General features: G+C 41.3%; 1 non-coding gene across 1 annotated transcript; it reads right to left on the bottom strand.

The window, feature by feature from the left end:
- Window positions 1-368: 368 nt before the first annotated feature.
- On the bottom strand, window positions 369-482 carry LOC140310767 (U5 spliceosomal RNA). Its single transcript, XR_011916807.1, has one exon. It is a non-coding gene; the product is annotated as a U5 spliceosomal RNA (small nuclear RNA).
- Between the last annotated feature and the right edge of the window lie 15445 nt (window positions 483-15927).

Below are 15927 nucleotides of genomic sequence, written 5' to 3'. Positions count from 1 at the left end.
TGCCATTTGGACACTCTCCAAAAGTTTGCCCAATTTCTCTGCTCTTCCCACATAACACCTTGGTACAAGCCTCAACCAGGTGCCCATGCTCACCACACTTGCGGCAGAACTTGGGCTGCCCCTGGTAGTGGATGTAACCTCGGTTTTCAAGGTGGCCAGAGTGTCGCCCACCCGCTGCACTGAGCACTCTTCAGCCCTTTTAAATGGTATAACTTTGCACTCCCGCACGCTCCAGCAAGCACCATTCAAGCAACAACTTTGCACTCCAGCTTCGAACATCGGCACAGTCGCAACAAGTAAGGCGACTCTACTCAGAGAAGTCACTCTGCACAGTAACAAGATTTCTTTTGCACAGACAGAAAGGGCTTCACCCGCAAAGGTAAAGCCTGCCAATAATAGAAACAACTCATTAGTGCTGCTCTCCACAGAAATCTTTAGTAAAAGGCGAAAGACTTGTACGTTATGAAGAGAAACCAGAGTACGATTATCCGTCACTGTGGGAGCAGGGCATCAGGCTTGTTGGCATAGCCACCTTCCCCATGGTGAGCTTTGCTTGGTTGAGACGCTTGCTCCCCCCCCCCTTGCTCCTCGGCTGACCAAGTAGGAACAATCGGGCCCTATTCGATGGCTGCCTTGTCTTTTACTCTGTGCAAAAGACAAGGCAGCAACAAAAACACCACGAGAATCCCGTATTGAGGCTTTGTTCTGACCGCTCATTCGGGGTCGCGTTTCTTTCAAGCAATTCTCCTGGTTAGCCCACACTCGGCTCGCTCCCATAGCCGTGTTAAAGTCTACTTCGCATTCACTCTCTTTTCTCAGCAGACTCTTGGGATTTTATCTATAAAATGAATTCCTTCACTCAAACTATGTGAAAACTGCTTTGTCGTTCATATTTACCATGTCTAGAAAGATTTAAACAAAAAAAACAACGTTGTACTTTGCAGTAAAAGAAAGAGCAAATCTAAAGTTTCAGGAATCCGAGAATAAGCTTACTTTCATGAGTTCTTCACGATTTCGGATTTTGCTATAAAATGAATTCCTTCACTCAAACTAAATTAAAACTGCTAAACCGCTAATCTGTTATATGTAAGGCAGATGTCAAATTCACCGAAATAGGATCAAAGGGTATTCGGCCAATCGAGCTGTAGCAGCTTCGGTAAAAGAGTATAAGTTGAAGAGTTTGTGAATAAAGGTGTGCGCACACATAGTGTGCTGTACGAAAATAGGCAGGGAGCAATGCCGGCTGGGGTATATGTTCTTGTATGTTGTCTGACTGTTTGATTTGAATGTGTTGTGTAAGTGTCCTGTTGAATGTTACATGTTTGGGCTTTGACACGCTTCACTGTGGTTGTTAACTGTGTGGTGTGTCCTGAAATGTTATATGTTTGGGCTGTGTGACATGCTTAATGCTTGTCAGTAGCTACCCACTTATTCATATATAGCAACTGACAACATAAGAAGTCCGGACATACTTTGATAGTAGTTGTAGAAGTATCCTTATTGATAATAGATCACTAATTCATAGTGAGAGAACAGTAGATGAACAGGTGCTTGCACATGTCTCACGAAAATAAAATGGGTGTATCATTGCTGATGGCAGAGCAATACTGCCAAACTTATGAGTTCTTGTGGCAAACTTGATTCAGTGTCTTGACGTGTATACGCTGTTTCGCTGACTTGATTGTCACAAGAAACAAAGTGTGTTTGATAAGATCCGACCATTTTATTACGGGAGGATCAGTATGTATGGATTCTGATGTGACTGATAAACCCATTCGTATCTTAAGCATAATCTAATACATGAGACAACGCCCTGGCACACGATAAAAAAAAAAAAGAGAGAGAGCGGTTTTGTGTCCCCATAGTCCATAATGTAGAAAAGAGAGAAAAAAGCCTTTCTGATTTGGTGTGTGTGCTCATAGTGCAGAGTGTAGAGAAAAGAAAGCCGTTTTGGTGTCACGGGTGTTGTGACTTACACACACACATTTCTAAATTGAGAAAGGAAATTATTTTAGAGGAAGCACTAGAGTTTAGATCCCACATTTGTTGATAGGCATTCATTTATTTCTTCACTTCTGATGAAGTTTCAACAATAAACAACAAACTTTGTATTATGAGAAAGAACCAGACTCATTCTTCAGGAATCCGAAAATAAGCTCTATTTTATGAGTTATGCACGAATTCGGATTCTCCTATAAAACGAATTCCTTAACTCAAACCAAGTTAAGACTGCTTTGTCCTTCATATTTATTCATGTCTAATCAAGTTTCAACGATAAACAACGTTGTACTTTGTAGAATGAGAAAGAACTTCTTCAGCAATAAGCATCTCTCGACATATGACGAAGTACAGATTTTGCTATAAAATTAATTCCTTCTATCAGCCTGAATTAAAACTGTTTGTCCTCCTTATTTATCCACTTCAAATGAAGTTTCAACAAATAAAAAAATGTTGTAGTTTGAGAAAGTACAACTTAATCTTCAGCAATCAGTATAAAAAGAGGTGCAAATGCCAACCATACATACCTAAAAGGTGGAGCGGAAGTATTCAGCTGCAAGTAGGTGTGAATGTTCGACTATAATTTGTAAAAAGCGGGTAAGAAAAGGTTCGAATGCCCGACTATATATTAACAAAAGCGGGAGGAGAGGTCTTCGGATGAGAGTGGGTGAGAATTTCCAACCATAATCTATAAAATACGGTGAAAAAAAATATGTGAATGCCTCATAGAACACTAAAAGCTACCACTAAAACCTTACATCATCAAAAGCGAGATCAGAGGTGTTTGGCTGCAAGAAGGCCATAGTTTTCCAAAAGCGGGTAAGGTGCGAATGTCCGACTAAATATCAACAAAATTTGGGGCGGAGGTCTTCGGATGCAAGTGGGTGTGAATATTCCACCATACAAGTATGGTGGAGAAGAAGCTGTGAATAGCCGACCATAGTTTGGAAAAAGCGGGTAAGAAAAGGTTTGAATGCCCGAACATACACCATCAAAAGAGGGAGCAGATGTGTTCCGCTGTACGAAGGTGTGAATGTCCGACCATAGTTGGTAAAAAGCGGGTAAGAAAAGGTTAAAATACCCGACTGTACACAATCAATAGTGGGAGCGTATGTGTTCGGCTACAAGAAGATGTGAAAGTCCGACCATGGTTTGTAAAAAGCGGGTAAGAAAAGGTGCGAATGTCCGACAATGTATGATCAAAAGAGAGAGCGGAGGTCTTCCGATACAAGAAGGTTTGAATGTCCCACCATAGTTTGTAAAAAGCGGGTAAGAAAAGGTTCGAATGCCCGACTATACACCATCAAAAGCGGGAGCAGAGGTGTTCCGCTGTTAGACGGTGTGAATGTCTGACCATAGTTGGTAAAAAGCGGGTAAGAAAAGGTTAAAATACCCGACTGTACACAATCAATAGCGAGAGCGGAGTTGTTCGGCTACAAGGTGTGAAAGTCCGACCATGGTTTGTAAAAACCGGGAAGAAAAGGCTCGAAAGCCCGACTATACACCATCAAAAAGAAGGTTTGAATGTCCATCAATAATTGCTTTAAAACAAGAAAGTAAATTTTCGAATATCAAACCGCACATGATCATAAGCGGGAGAGGAGGTGTTCGGCTGCAAGAAGGTGTGAATGTCCACCCATAATTCATGAAAAATGGGTAAAAAAAAGGTGCGAATGCCTAACAATACATTATCAAAAGCAGGTGTGAATGTCAGATCATAATTTGTAAAAAGCTGATGAGAAAGGGTGAGAATGCCCGACTATACACCATCAAATGCGGGAGCGGAGGTGTTCGGCTCTGAGTAGGTGTGAATGTCCGACCATAATTGCTGAAGAATGTGTTAGAAAAGGTAAGAATGCTGGACCATACATCATCAAAAGCGGGAGAGGTGGTGTTCGGCTGCAAAAAGGTGTGACTGTTCGACTAAAGTTTGTAAAAAGTGGGTAAGACAAGGTGCGAATGCCTGACAATGTATGATCTAAAGCGGGAGCGGAGGTGTTCAGCTGCAAGAAGGTCTACATGTCCATCAATAATTGCTAGAAAACATGAAAGAAACTTTTCGAAAATCAAACCGCACATGATCATAAGTGGGATAGGAGGTGTTCAGCTGCAAGGTGTGAATGTCCACCCATAATTCCTGAAAAATGGGCAAAAAAAAGGTGTGAATGCCCAACCATACATCATCAAAAGCAGGAGTGGAAGTGTTCGGCTACAAGAAGGTGTGAACGTCCAACCAAAATATGTAAAAAGAAGTTAAGAAAAGGTTCGAATATCCAACCAAACATAATCAAAAGCGGGAGCAGAGCTGTTCGACTGCAAGTAGGTGTGAATGTCAGATCATAATTTGCAAAAAGCTGATGAGAAAGGGTGAGAATGCCCGACTATACACCATCAAATGCGGGAGCGGAGTTGTTCGGCTGTGAGTAGGTGTGAATCTCCAACCATAATTGCTGAAAAATGTGTTAGAAAAGGTAAGAATGCCGGTCCATAGATAATCAAAAGCGAGAGAGGTTGTGTTCGGCTGCAAATAGGTGTGAATGTCCAGCCATAATTACTCACAAACGGGTAAGAAAAGGTAGTATTGCCAGACCATATATGATCAAAACAGGGAGCGGAGGTGGTTCAGCTGCAAGAAGGTTTGAATGTCTGACTAAAGTTCAAATATATTAACAAAAGCGGGAGGAGAGGTCTTCGGATGAGAGTGGTTGAAAATTTCCGACCATAATGTGTAAAATGCGGTGAAAAAAAGGTGTGATAGAACACTAAAAGGTGGAGCGGAAGTGTTCGGCTGCAAGAAGGTGTGAATGTCCGACTATATTTGGTGAAAAGCAGGTGAAGCAAGGTCTGAATGCCCAACCTTACATCATCAAAAGCAAGATCAGAGGTGTTTGGCTGCAAGAAGGCCATAGTTTTCCAAAAGCGGGTAAGGTGCGAATGTCCGACTAAGTATTAACAAAATTTGGGGCGGAGGTCTTCGGATGGAAGTGGGTGTGAATATCCCACCATACAAGTATGGTGGAGAGGAAGCTGTGAATAGCCGAGCAAAGTTTGGAAAAAGCGGGTAAGAAAAGGTTTGAATGCCCGAACATACACCATCAAAAGAGGGAGCGGAGGTGTTCCGCTGTACGAAGGTGTGAATGTCCGACCATACTTGGTAAAAAGCGGGTAAGAAAAGGTTAAAATACCCGACTGTACACAATCAATAGCGGGAGCGGATGTGTTCGGCTACAAGAAGATGTGAAAGTCCGACCATGGTTTGTAAAAAGCGGGTAAGAAAAGGTGCGAATGCCCGACAATGTATGATCAAAAGAGAGAGCGGAGGTTTTCGGATACAAGAAGGTTTGAATGTCCCGCCATAGTTTGTAAAAAGCGGGTAAGAAAAGGTTCGAATGCCCGACTATACACCATCAAAAGCAGGAGCAGAGGTGTTCCGCTGTAAGACGGTGTGAATGTGCGACCATAGTTGGTAAAAAGCGGGTAAGAAAAGGTTAAAATACCCGACTGTACACAATTAATAGCGGGAGCGGAGTTGTTCGGCTACAAGAAGGTGTGAAAGTCCGACCAAGGTTTGTAAAAACCGGGAAGAAAAGGCTGGAAAGCCCGACTATACACCATCAAAAAGAAGGTTTGAATGTCCATCAATAATTGCTTTAAAACAAGAAAGTAAATTTTCGAATATCAAACCGCACATGATCATAAGCGGGAGAGGAGGTGTTCGGCTGCAAGAAGGTGTGAATGTCCACCCATAATTCATGAAAAATGGGTAAAAAAAAAGGTGCGAATGCCTAACAATACATTATCAAAAGCAGGTGTGAATGTCAGATCATAATTTGTAAAAAGCTGATGAGAAAGGGTGAGAATGCCCGACTATACACCATCAAATGCGGGAGCGGAGGTGTTCGGCTCTGAGTAGGTGTGAATGTCCGACCATAATTGCTGAAGAATGTGTTAGAAAAGGTAAGAATGCTGGACCATACATCATCAAAAGCGGGAGAGGTGGTGTTCGGCTGCAAAAAGGTGTGAATGTCCAGCCATAATTACTCACAAACGGGTAAGAAAAGGTAGTAGCCAGACCATATATGATCAAAACAGGGAGCGGAGGTGGTTCAGCTGCAAGAAGGTTTGAATGTGAAACTAAAGTTCAAATATATTAACAAAAGCGGGAGGAGAGGTCTTCGGATGAGAGTGGTTGAAAATTTCCAACCATAATGTATAAAACGCGGTGAAAAAAAAGGTGTGATAGAACACTAAAAGGTGGAGCGGAAGTGTTCGGCTGCAAGAAGGTGTGAATGTCCGACTATATTTGGTGAAAAGCAGGTGAAGCAAGGTCTGAATGCCCAACCTTACATCATCAAAAGCAAGATCAGAGGTGTTTGGCTGCAAGAAGGCCATAGTTTGCCAAAAGCGGGTAAGGTGCGAATGTCCGACTAAATATCAACAAAATTTGGGGCGGAGGTCTTCGGATGCAAGTGGGTGTGAATATCCCACCATACAAGTATGGTGGAGAGGAAGCTGTGAATAGCCGAGCAAAGTTTGGAAAAAGCGGGTAAGAAAAGGTTTGAATGCCCGAACATACACCATCAAAAGAGGGAGCGGAGGTGTTCCGCTGTACGAAGGTGTGAATGTACGACCATACTTGGTAAAAAGCGGGTAAGAAAAGGTTAAAATACCCGACTGTACACAATCAATAGCGGGAGCGGATGTGTTCGGCTACAAGAAGATGTGAAAGTCCGACCATGGTTTGTAAAAAGCGGGTAAGAAAAGGTTCGAATGTCCGACAATGTATGATCAAAAGAGAGAGCGGAGGTTTTCGGATACAAGAAGGTTTGAATGTCCCGCCATAGTTTGTAAAAAGCGGGTAAGAAAAGGTTCGAATGCCCGACTATACACCATCAAAAGCAGGAGCAGAGGTGTTCCGCTGTAAGACGGTGTGAATGTCCGACCATAGTTGGTAAAAAGCGGGTAAGAAAAGGTTAAAATACCCGACTGTACACAATTACTAGCGGGAGTGGAGTTGTTCGGCTACAAGAAGGTGTGAAAGTCCGACCAAGGTTTGTAAAAACCGGGAAGAAAAGGCTCGAAAGCCCGACTATACACCATCAAAAAGAAGGTTGGAATGTCCATCAATAATTGCTTTAAAACAAGAAAGTAAATTTTCAAATATCAAACCGCACATGATCATAAGCGGGAGAGGAGGTGTTCGGCTGCAAGAAGGTGTGAATGTCCACCCATAATTCATGAAAAATGGGTAAAAAAAAAGGTGCGAATGCCTAACAATACATTATCAAAAGCAGGTGTGAATGTCAGATCATAATTTGTAAAAAGCTGATGAGAAAGGGTGAGAATGCCCGACTATACACCATCAAATGCGGGAGCGGAGGTGTTCGGCTCTGAGTAGGTGTGAATGTCCGACCATAATTGCTGAAGAATGTGTTAGAAAAGGTAAGAATGCTGGACCATACATCATCAAAAGCGGGAGAGGTGGTGTTCGGCTGCAAAAAGGTGTGACTGTTCGACTAAAGTTTGTAAAAAGTGGGTAAGACAAGGTGCGAATGCCTGACAATGTATGATCAAAAGCGGGAGCGGAGGTGTTCAGCTGCAAGAAGGTCTACATGTCCATCAATAATTGCTAGAAAACATGAAAGAAACTTTTCGAAAATCAAACCGCACATGATCATAAGTGGGATAGGAGGTGTTCAGCTGCAAGGTGTGAATGTCCACCCATAGTTGGTAAAAAGCGGGTAAGAAAAGGTTAAAATACCCGACTGTACAAAATCAATAGCGGGAGCGGAGTTGTTCGGCTACAAGAAGGTGTGAAAGTCCGACCATGGTTTGTAAAAAGCAGTTAAGAAAAGGTTCGAATATCCAACCAATCATAATCAAAAGCGGGAGCAGAGCTGTTCGACTGCAAGTAGGTGTGAATGTCCAGCCATAATTACTCACAAACGGGGGAAGAAAAGGTAGTATTGCCAGACCATACATGATCAAAACAGGGAGCGGAGGTTCAGCTGCAAGGTGTGAATGTCTGACTATAGTTTGTAAAAAGCGGGTAAGACAACGTGCGAATGCCCGACAATGTATGATCAAAAGAGAGAGCGGAGGTGTTCGGCTGCAAGGTCTGAATGTCCAACCATAATTTGTAAAAACCGGGTAAGAAAAGGCTCGAAAGCCCGACTATACATCATCAAAAGCGGGAGCGGAGGTGTTCAGCTGCAAGAAGGTGTGAATGTTCGACTAAAGTTTGTAAAAAGCTGGTAAGACAAGGAGCGATGTCCCGACATTGTATGATCAAAAGCGGGAGCGGAGGTGTCCAGCTGTGAGAAGGTGTGAATGTCCGACCATAATTGCTGAAAAATGTGTTAGAAAAGGTAAGAATACTGGACCATACATCATCAAAAGCGGGAGAGGTGGTGTTCGGCTGCAAGAAGGTGTGAAAGTCCGACAATGGTTTGTAAAAAGCATTGAAAAGCGAGAAAAAGCTTTTCGTGAGTTCTGCATGATTTAGGATTTTGCTTATAAAATGCATTACTTCACTCAAACTATGTTAAAACTGATTTGTCCTTCATATTCACCATGTCTAGAAAGATTTAAACAAAAAAACAACGTTGTACTTTGCAGTAAAAGAAAGAGCAAATCTAAAGTTTCAGGAATCCGAGTATAAGCCTGCTTTCATGAGTTCTGCACGATTTCGGATTTTGTTATAAAATGAATTGCTTTGCTCAAACCAAGTTAAAACTGCTTTGTCCTTCCATATTCATCAATGATCGACTTCAACAAAGAAAAACATTGGACTTTGCAGTAGAAGAAGTTGAAATCCATCTACACATTGATAAATATGAAGGACAATGCAGTTCCCACTTGCCCATAAGAAAATAAGCTTATTCTCGGATTCCTGATCCTTCAGTGTTGCTCTTTCTTCTACTGCAAAATACAATGTTGTTCTTTGTTGAAGTAGATCTAGACATTGATAAATATGAAGGAAAAAGCAGTTTTAACTTGGTTTGAGTGAATGAATTAATTTTATACATAAAATCCGAAATCGTGCAGAACTCATGAAAATAAGCTTATTCTCGGATTCCTAAAACTTTTGATTGGCTCTTTCTTTTACTGCAAAAGTACAACGTTGTTTTTTTGTTTAAATCTATCGAGACATTGATAAATATGAAGGTAAAAGCCGTTTTAACATAGTTTGAGTGAAGGAATTGATTTTATAGATAAAATCCCAAATCATGCAGAACTCCTCAAAAGGGGCGTATGGCTTAATCACAAGTGTGGTTCTTTCTCATTCAGGGTAGTATGAGGAAGTTTATGCTTGAAATATATGTAGAAATGGGTACATATGAAGGACAAAGCAGTGTTAACTTAGTTTGAGTGAAGGAATTCATTTTATACATAAAATCCCAAATCATGCAGAACGTATGAAAAGAAGCTTATTCTCGGATTCCTGATCCTTCAGTTTTGCTCTTTCTTCTACTGCAAAATACAATGTTGTTCTTTGTTGAAGTCGATCTAGACATTGATAAATATGAAGGAAAAAGCAGTTTTAACTTGGTTTGAGTGAATGAATTCATTTTATACATAAAATCCGAAATCGTGCAGAACTCATGAAAATAAACTTATTCTCGGATTCCTAAAACTTTTGATTTGCTCTTTCTTTTATTGCAAAGTACAACGTTGTTTTTTGTTTAAATCTATCGAGACATTGATAAATATGAAGGTAAAAGCCGTTTTAACTTAGTTTGAGTGAAGGAATTAATTTTATAGATAAAATCCCAAACCATGCAGAACTCCTCAAAAGGGGCGTATGGCTTAATCACAAGTGTGGCTCTTTCTCATTCAGGGTAGTATGAGGAAGTTTATGCTTGAAATATATGTAGAAATGGGTACATATGAAGGACAAAGCAGTGTTAACTTAGTTTGCGTGAAGGAATTCATTTTATACATAAAATCCGAAATCGTGCAGAACTCATGAAAATAAGCTTATTCTCGGATTCCTAAAACTTTTGATTTGCACTTTCTTTTACTGCAAAGTACAACGTTGTTCTTTGTTGAAATCTATCTAGACATTGATAAATACCAGCCGAAACTCTGCTGCCGCTTTTGATAATTTATGGTTGGGCATTTTTACCTTTTCTTACCCGCTTTTTACAAATTATGATCTTACATTCACACCTACTTGCAGTCGAACACCTTCTCATCCACTTATGATCATGTGCGGTTGGGCTTTCGCACCTTTTCTTACCCATTTTTCAGTAATTATGGGTGGACATTCACACCTTCTTGCAGCCGAAAACCTCCGCTCCTCTTTTGATCATACATTGTCGGGCATTCACACCTTGTCTTACCCGCTTTTTACAAACTTTAGTCGGATATTCAAACCTTCTTGCAGCTGAACCACCTCCGCTCCCTGTTTTAATCATATATGGTCTGGCAATAGTACCTTTTCTTACCCGTTTGTGAGTAATTATGGCTGGACATTCACACCTACTTGCAGCCGAACACAACCTCTCCCGCTTTTGATGATATATGGTCCGGCATTCTTACCTTTTCTAACACATTTTTCAGCAATTATGGTCGGACATTCACACCTACTCACAGACGAACACCTCCGCTCCCACATTTGATAGTGTATAGTAGGCATTCTCACCCTTTCTCAACAGCTTTTTGCAAATTATGATCTGATATTCACACCTACTTGCAGTCGAACAGCTCTTCTCCCGCTTTTGATTATGTTTGGTTGGATATTCGAACATTTTCTTAACTGCTTTTTACAAACCATGGTCGGACTTTCACACCTTCTTGTAGCCGAACAACTCCGCTCCCGCTATTGATTTTGTACAGTCGGGTATTTTAACCTTTTCTTACCCGCTTTTTACCAACTATGGGTGGACATTCACACCTTGCAGCTGAACACCTCCTATCCCACTTATGATCATGTGCGGTTTGATTTTCGAAAAGTTTCATGTTTTCTAGCAATTATTGATGGACATGTAGACCTTCTTGCAGCTGAACACCTCCGCTCCCGCTTTTGATCATACATTGTCAGGCATTCGCACCTTGTCTTACCCACTTTTTACAAACTTTAGTCGAACAGTCACACCTTGCAGCTGAACCACCTCCATTCCCTGTTTTGATCATGTGTGGTCTGGAAATACTACCCTTTCTTCCCCCGTTTGTGAGTAATTATGGCTGGACATTCACACCTACTTGCAGCCGAAAAACCACCTCTCCCGCTTTTGATGATGTATTGTCCGGCATTCTAGTCTTTTCTATCACATTTTTCAGCAATTATGATCTGACATTCACACCTACTTGAAGTCGAACAGCTCTGCTCCCGCTTTTGATTATGTTCGGTTGGATATTCAAACCTTTTCTTAACTGCTTTTTACAAACTTTGGTCGGACGTTCACACCTTCTTGCAGCCGAACACCTCCGCTTCCACTTTTGATGGTATATATTCGGGTATTCGAACCTTCTCTTACCCGCTTTTTACAAACCATGGTTGGACTTTCATACCTTCTTGTAGCTGAACAACTCCACTCCTGCTTTTGATGATTTATGGTTGGACATTCGCATCTTTTCCTACCCATTTTTCAGTAATTATGGGTGGATATTCACACCTTCTTGCAGCTGAACACCTCCTCTCCCGCTAATGATCATGTAAGGTTTGATATTCGAAAATTTTCTTTCATGTTTTAAAGCAATTATTAATGGACATTCACACCTACTTGCAGCCGAACACCACCTCTCCCGCTTTTGATGATGTATGGACCGGCATTCTTACCTTTTCTAACACATTTTTCAGCAATTATGGTTGGAGAATCACACCTACTCACAGCCGAACAACTCCGCTACCGCATTTGATGGTGTATAGTCGGGATTTCTCACCCTTTCTCATCAGCTTTTTGCAAATTATTCTCTGACATTCACACCTACTTGCAGTCGAACAGCTCTGCTCCCGCTTTTGATTATGTTTGGTTAGATATTCTAACCTTTTCTTAACTGCTTTTTCACAAACTTTGGTCGGACGTTCACACCTTCTTGCAGCCGAACACCTACGCTTCCGGTTTTGATAGTGTATATTCGGGCATACGAACCTTTTCTTACCCGCTTTTTACAAACCATGGTCGGACTTTCACACCTTCTCTTAGCTGAACAACTCCGCTCCCTCTTTTGATTGTGTACAGTCGGGTATTTTAACCTTTTCTTACCCGCTTTTTACCAACTATGATCGGACATTCACACCGTCTTACAGCGGAACACCTCTGCTACCTCTTTTGATGGTGTATGTTCGGGCATTCGAACCTTTTCTTACCCGCTTTTTAAAACCATGGTCGGACTTTCACACCTTTTAGTAGCCGAACAACTTCGCTCCCACTATTGATTGTGTACAGTCGGGTATTTTAACCTTTTCTTACCCGCTTTTTACCAACTATGGTCGGACATTCACACCTTCTTACAGCGGAACACCTCCGCTCCCTCTTTTGATGGTGTATGTTTGGGCATTCGAACCTTTTCTTACCCGCTTTTTACAAACTATGGTCGGACATTCAAACCTTCTTGTAGCCGAACACATCCACTCGTGCATTTGATGATGTATGGTTGGGAATTCGCACCTTTTCTTACCCATTTTTCAGTAATTATGGGTGGACATTCACACCTTCTTGCAGCTGAACACCTCCTCCCCCGCTTATTATCATGTGCGGTTTGATATTCGAAAATTCTCTTTCATGTTTTCTAGCAATTATTGATGGACATTCAGACCTTCTTGCAGCTGAACACCTCCGCTCCAGCTTTTGATGGTGTATAGTCGGGCTTTCGAGCCTTTTCTTCCCCGGTTTTTACAAATTATGGTTGGACATTCAGACCTTCTTTCAGCCGAAAACCTCCGCTCCCTCTTTTGATCATGCATTGTCGGGCATTCGCACCTTTTCTTACCCGCTTTTTACAAACTTTAGTCGGACATTAACACCTTCTTGCAGCTTAACCACCTCCGCTCCCTGTTTTGATCATGTATGGTCTGGCAATACTACCTTTTCTTACCCATTTGTGAGTAATTATGGCTGGACATTCACACCTACTTGCAGCCGAACACCACCTCTCCCGCTTTTGATGATGTATGGACCGGCATTCTTACCTTTTCTAACACATTTTTCAGCAATTATGGTTGGAGATTCACACCTACTCACAGCCGAACACCTCCGCTCCCGCATTTGATGGTGTATATTCGGGCATACGAACCTGTTCTTACCCGCTTTTTACAAACCATGGTCGGACTTTCACACCTTCTTGTAGCTGAACAACTCCGCTCCCTCTTTTGATTGTGTACAGTCTGGCATACAAACCTGTTCTTACCCGCTTTTTACAAACTATGGTCGGACATTCAAAACTTCTTGTAGCCGAACACATCCACTCCTACTTTTGATGATGTATGGTTGGGCATTCGCACCTTTTCTTACCCATTTTTCAGTAATTATGGGTGGATATTCACACCTTCTTGCAGCGGAACACCTCCTCTCCCGCTTATGATTATGTGCGGTTTGATATTCGAAAATTTTCTTTCATGTTTTATAGCAATTATTGATGGACATTCATACCTTCTTGAAGCCGAACACATCCACTCCTGCTTTTGATGATGTATGGTTGGGCATTCGAACCTACTTGTTGCCCGTTTTTCATTAATTATGGGTGGACATTCACACCTTGTCGCAGCCAAACACCTCCGCTCCCTGTTTTGATCATGTATGTTTTGACATTCGCACCTTTTCTCACCTGCTTTTTACTATTGTCGGCCAATCACAGCTTCCTCTCCACCATACTTGTATGGTAGGAAATTCTCACCCACTCTCATCCGAAGACCTCTCCTCCCGCTTTTGTTAATATTTAGTCGGGCATTCGAACCTTTTCTTACCCACTTTTTACAAATTATGGTCGAACATTCACACCTACTTGCAGCTGAATACTTCCGCTCCACCTTTTAGTGATGTATGGTTGGCATTTGCACCTTTTGTTACCCTCTTTTTATACTGATTGCTGAAGATTAAGTTGTTCTTTCTCAAACTACAATTTTTTTTTAATTGTTGAAACTTGATTTGAAGTGGATAAATAAGGAGGACAAACAGTTTTAAGTCACGCTGATAGAAGAAATTAATTTTATAGCAAAATCTGTATTTCGTCATATGTCGAGAGATGCTTATTGCTGAAGAAGTTCTTTCTCATTCTACAAAGTACAACGTTGTTTATCGTTGAAACTTGATTAGACATGAATAAATATGAAGGACAAAGCAGTCTTAACTTGGTTTGAGTTAATTAATTCGTTTTATAGGAGAATCCGAATTCGTGCTTATTTTCGGATTCCTGAAGAATGAGTCTGGTTCTTTCTCATAATACAAAGTTTGTTGTTTATTGTTGAAACTTCATCAGAAGTGAAGAAATAAATGAATGCCTATCAACAAATGTGGGATCTAAACTCTACTGCTTCCTCTAAAATAATTTATTTTCTCAATTCAGAAATGTGTGTGTGTAAGTCACAACACCCGTGACACCAAAACGGCTTTCTTTTCTCTACACTCTGCACTATGAGCACACACACCAAATCAGAAAGGCTTTTTTCTCTCTTTTCTACATTATGGACTGTGGGGACACAAAACCGCTCTCTCTTTTTTTTTTTGATTGTGTGCCAGGGCGTTGTCTCACGTATTAGATTATGCTTAAGATACGAATGGGTTTATCAGTCACATCAGAATCCATACATACTGATCCTCCCGTAATAAAATGGTCGGATCTTATCAAACACACTTTGTTTCTTGTGACAATCAAGTCAGCGAAACAGCGTATACACGTCAAGACACTGAATCAAGTTTGCCACAAGAACTCATAAGTTTGGCAGTATTGCTCTGCCGTCAGCAATCATACACCCATTTTATTTTCGTGAGACGTGCAGGCACCTGTTCATCTACTGTTCTATCACTATGAATTAGTTTATCTATTATCAATAAGGATACTTCTACAACTACTATCAAAGTATGTCCAGACTTCTTATGTTGTCAGTTGCTATATATGAATAAGTGGGTAGCTACTGACAAGCATTAAGCATGTCACACAGCCCAAACATATAACATTTCAGGACACACCACACAGTTAACAACCACAGTGAAGTGTCAAAGCCCAAACATTCAACAGGACACTTACACAACACATTCAAATCAAACAGTCAGACAACATACAAGAACATATACCCCAGCCGGCATTGCTCCCTGCCTATTTTCCTACAGCTCACTATGTGTGCGCACACCTTTATTCACAAACTCTTCAACTTATACTCTTTTACCGAAGCTGCTACAGCTCGATTGGCCGAATACCCTTAGATCCTATTTCGGTGAATTTGACATCTGCCTTACATGTAACAGATTAGCGGTTTAGCAGTTTTAATTTAGTTTGAGTGAAGGAATTCATTTTATAGCAAAATCCGAAATCGTGAAGCACTCATGAAAGTAAGCTTATTCTCGGATTCCTGAAACTTTAGATTTGCTCTTTCTTTTACTGCAAAGTACAACGTTGTTTTTTTTGTTTAAATCTTTCTAGACATGGTAAATATGAACGACAAAGCAGTTTTAACATAGTTTGAGTGAAGGAATTCATTTTATAGGTAAAATCCCAAGAGTCTGCAGAGAAAAGAGAGTGAATGCGAAGTAGACTTTAACACGGCTATGGGAGCGAGCCGAGTGTCGGCTAACTGGGAGAATTGCTTGAAAGAAACGCGACACCGAACAAAGCCTCAATACGGGATTCTCGTGGTGTTTTTGTTGCTGCCTTGTCTTTTGCATAGAGTAAAAGACAAGGCAGCCATCGAATAGGGCCCGATTGTTCCTACTTGGTCAGCCGAGGAGCAAGGGGGGGGGGGCAAGCGTCTCAACCAAGCAAAGCTCA

Source organism: Leuresthes tenuis, unplaced genomic scaffold, assembly GCF_036924035.1.
Source record: "Leuresthes tenuis unplaced genomic scaffold, fLeuTen1.0.hap1 SCAF_6, whole genome shotgun sequence".
Classification (NCBI taxonomy): domain Eukaryota; kingdom Metazoa; phylum Chordata; class Actinopteri; order Atheriniformes; family Atherinopsidae; genus Leuresthes; species Leuresthes tenuis.
Note: the sequence above shows the minus strand (reverse complement) of the source record. Positions and strands in the feature narration are given on the sequence as shown.